The sequence below is a fragment of the Somniosus microcephalus genome, unplaced genomic scaffold (assembly GCF_052327205.1).
Source record: "Somniosus microcephalus isolate GS21.2 unplaced genomic scaffold, FLI_Smic_1.0 scaffold163, whole genome shotgun sequence".
Lineage (NCBI taxonomy): Eukaryota > Metazoa > Chordata > Chondrichthyes > Squaliformes > Somniosidae > Somniosus > Somniosus microcephalus.
In genome coordinates this window covers 483,817-488,239 of record NW_028225350.1, presented here as the reverse complement: position 1 = coordinate 488,239, position 4,423 = coordinate 483,817, and the positions used below count along the sequence as shown (strand labels likewise).

The 4,423-nt window shown below is 44.3% G+C and overlaps 1 long non-coding RNA gene across 1 annotated transcript; it reads right to left on the bottom strand.

The window, feature by feature from the left end:
* Window positions 1–1,858: 1,858 nt before the first annotated feature.
* Window positions 1,859–3,769, bottom strand: LOC147082169 (uncharacterized). The gene is made up of 2 exons (XR_015076251.1): window positions 3,597–3,769; window positions 1,859–2,801 (listed from the first exon to the last, which is right to left on the bottom strand). It is a non-coding gene; the product is annotated as an uncharacterized LOC147082169 (long non-coding RNA).
* Between the last annotated feature and the right edge of the window lie 654 nt (window positions 3,770–4,423).

Sequence of the window (4,423 nt, the reverse complement as noted above, 5' to 3'; positions counted from 1 at the left end):
GTATTGCCCTGTTTCTTGGATTGCTTTAATGTACGGTTCATGCGTTCCACCATGCCCGAACTTTGCGGACGATAGGGTATGTTGAACTTTTGTTTAATTCCCATTAGTTTACATATATCCTTCAGTATTTTGTCCGTGAAGTGCGTTCCTTGGTCGGAATCTATTTGTAAGGGCACCCCCCTTTGATCAAATCCTGTATAGGCTGGGCCATTTCTGCATATTCTAGGATAAAGTTCTGGCAATTATTAAATAGCCCTAATACCTACTTGACCCCCCTCCCCTCTCTGGCGCGGTCCCTTCCTGCTGCCATCTCTAGCTGCTTGTAAGTACGGGACTGTGAGAAATCAAAGCACGCAGCCAGTGATTGCGTGCAGCTCCTGCTAGCTTTCCGCTTGGTCCTAGTGCCCCTCCCATCTGTCTTCGGGCATTTGTCTCTTCCCTTGTGTTATTATGTATCCTAGGTAGATTACTTCATCCTTCCCTACCTGTACCTTTGTAGGGTTTAACTTTTGTCCCGCATTCTGTAGGGCTCCCAGTACCATAGTCAATCAAATATTGTAGAGGGACCTGCCACTATCGGATGTTCTTGTGGAGCGGAGTTATCTTATTCAATTCGGACTACACCAATTTACACCCCGTGGCCACAATGAAAGTCTGGTTTTAATAGGTTAATTTACCTCATAACTCCAATTCAATCCAAACCAATCCCGCTTTCAACCAACCAATATCACTTGGAAAAGAAAGAAGGAAGCCATTTCAACAAAGAAACAATCACTCATGCCCTGCAAACATTCACATTCAAATTCATTTTCTTCCAGGCACACCGGCAACTGTAACGTCAAGGCCGAAGCCCATCCTCTGCATCAACAATGAACCGACAAAACAAAACAAAATAGCACAGGCTTGCAGAAAACAGTAAATTACGTCATATTTCTTATTGTCCTTTCTTCAGATGTCTTTCCAAAATTCTATAAAAACATTGAATATAACTGGAGGAAAATTCGTTTTTCAACATTTAAACAAATCAAATCAAACTGCTTTGGAAGATTTCACCATAGCAACCGCAACTCCAAGGTTAAATCTTAGGCTGGAACTTAATCTTTTGTTAAACAAATTGTTTTTGTTCTTCTCAGTTTTTTTTTTACACACCAGCTTATCTTAAATTAGTTCAAAGTATTTTTCCAATTCTGGGGGCACAATCTTATTCGCACATTCTTAAAACTTCCAAAATCCAAGACAAGACAAAAGGGTTAAATGCTTTTATTTTAACACAGAGAAGTGGATGGAGCTAAAACACACAAAAAAAAAAGAAAAAAGGAATAAATTTCGGGTTTTGCCAACATGGAGGTTATTGACGTCTGTGCCGGGGCAAATGAGATAGCGGATTTGCTGAGTGAAACGAACCTTGAGAATATGCTGGAATTTCAGTTTGTGTGAAGGTGTGTGTTGGAGTGTGAACATTTTCCTGGCTGTGAATGTTTAAGAAGTTACAACATTCCTTTGTCTGAAAGTTTGTCCTTAAAAAAAAAAAAAAAAAAAGTCTCTACCCTTGCTCCCTCCTGGCCGTCAGTGATTTTTCTGTATCGCGGGGATCCCCTATCCCCAGAGAGACTCTCTTTAAGCTCTCTCCCCTGGCTCACTTCTGGCCATCGGCGACACTTAACCCTTTGCAGGAATGTCCTATCCCCAGAAAGGCACCTTTTAAGCTCTCTCCCCCGGCTCCCTCCTGGCCGTCGGTGATTTTTTTGTATCGCAGGGATCCCCTATCCCCAGAGAGACTCTCTTTAAGCTCTCTCCCTCAGCTCGCTCCTGGTGTAAGATTTGAAATTTTCAGCAATAATCACGCAAGAAAACAGGATAAAATAAGACAGTTTATTGACCAAAGTAAGCTTGCACAGAAAAACCTTTGATAAAAGGGCATACAAAATGGCCGCCGGGCCTCGTGATCAGTTTCTGGACCATTTGATTTCTGTTACTGCAAGCCAGACAGGCTTGTGGATTGAAGACAGTAAGCCCGCGAAAGCCAGTATCGGGAAGCCGAAACTCAGGGAAACAACATACATATTCAATGGATTCTAAGTACAAGACAGTTTCAGGCAAACAGGATGGGGCCCATCAAGATATGGGCGGGCAATGAATGAACACTTAAACCCATTTAATGTACAAAGGAGAAACCGTTTAACAGCCATCAAGGGAAATCTCCAGACCGATCAATATGCGAACCGAGTCACGGTGACAATGTAAAAGACATTAAAAGACATTATCGGCCAGGAAGGCCAGTTAAGTTATCACCGGCTCCCGTTACAAGACAAAGCGCCCCTGCAGAGATTTCTGCCCGCCAAAATATTACAAAGACTGGACTATGATCTGGTGGGAGATAAGGCTGGCCCAAAAGGGTATAACTATGGATTTTGAAAAGTCCATCAACGCCTCTTCTACCTCGGTAGCTTCGGAATCGATCAAGACGCTTCTTCTTTTAAAGACGCTTCAGACGGATCATTTCGGTGAAAAGACAACGTGGTCGGTGTTCAGCCAGACAAGGCTCGGCCACGACGGGGAGATGACGAGGGTGGCCCGGGTGCTGTTGTCGGGAGATCATCGACGACCCAGGCCGAAGGAGAAGACACCCTTGGGAAAAACGACGATCCAGGCCGGCAAAAAGGACATTCCGGGCCTAGCACTTCCGTGCCTCAACATCCCATCGAGGTGTTGTTCTGTTCCATGAACCCAAATCCACAACAGACTTGGTGGATTTCAGCCATGACGAGCGCTCACCGAGGCTGTGTCGACTGCCTCATCGCCTGAGAAAGAGAGAGAAAAACAAGCTTCGCCAGAAGTTTCCAAATCCACATGACGACGGAAAGCTGTGCCAGAAAGGCTGCGAACCCCTCCTTTTTGCGATTCTGATAGTGGTGAGAATGATCCCGAGTTCCTCAAGTCGGAACTTAGTTTAGGTATTAGGGGAGGGAGTAAGGTTAAATCGTAATGTGTTTCCCCTTTTACGACATGCCGTGTGTTCCCCATTTCCATAGAGTCAAGTTCATAAATTTGTGCATGATTGTAGTTACTTTAATCTGTGCCTATGACATGTATTTTGTAATGCTTCAAACTGTTTAAAAATAAAAGCATCCATTTCGTGCTATTCAACCTGGTCTATTGAGTCCTTTCTCTGCACTACAGTTCTCTGCATCTAAGTCCAAGGTGTAGAACCGTAGGGGAGAGTGGGTCGAACCACTCAACGGTAATTATTGCACAAAGCCTGGCAGGAGACCAGAACGAGCAAGAGAAACCCCCTACACTGGCCATCGGCGATTTTTACCTAGCGCTTCACCACCTAGCACTTTTGCCACCCAGCGCTTTTCCCCTTAGTGCTTTTCCCAGCGCTTTTCCCACCTAGCGCTTTTCCCGGCACTTTTCCCACCTAGCGCTTTTCCCGCCCGAGAGTTTCTAAACTCCTCGGGTCTGTTTGTACCCTAAAACGCATCCTATTGGTCCACACCTGAAGCCTGTTGCTCCTTCACTCACTGTTCTTTATAACACCACTCACCCGATCCGCCTCGTGGGCCGCCACGTTAAGGGTAAATATTGCTACTCACCCCTCCGTGTATGTCGTTGTGGAAGATCGATCATCAGTCCAGTGGTATCCCACTTCTGACACCAAGCTGTAAGCGAGGAAAATCTGGATGGTAAAACAGAACTAACAGACTCAGGTGTTACCCAGATCAATAGTTTATTACGAGTGCACACGGAAGAACCACCTCAGCCAACCCCAGCTGGAGGCACCGTTTTCAGAGGAAAAGTGACAATACAGCTTAATTTATACAGTTTATTAGACAACACCCACTTATTACTAATGGGGTGTATACATGGGAATATTGATACTTCATTGGTTTACATGGTTAATCAATCAATTACTAAGCCTGACCTTCGAACTCGAGTACCCCCTGAATACATCAGTGAAAAGCTTATGAGCTGCAAAGGCATCATTCTAACTTCGCATTCATGAGCTTATCTCTTATTCTTGTTTATCAAAATAGGGAGGCAGGCATCTTCAGCACGACATGGCCTTGCTGAACAAAGCCCTAGCCAAAAAGGGCCAGCTGATTATTCTCTAAGACCTGTCTGCAAAGGTCTCATCAATGTGCCTTTGTGCCTTATCTCTTTCAAGAGGCCTCCTCCAAACCTGTACTCAGGGTAATTTACGAGCAGAGCTTTGGAATGTCCTTGGTCATCTACTTGTTAGTTTAAAAAGAGTTAATATAGCCAAGTATCCCATGGTGCTTTGCATTTCGTTTTCCAGCTAACAAGACTAAATGGTACCTTTCAGACAGTTTTATACTGGTTGAATATTGAGGACCCCTTTATATCCTTTAAACCAAAATTTTATCCTAACACCTAGCATTATCCCAATTGATATTTGGGT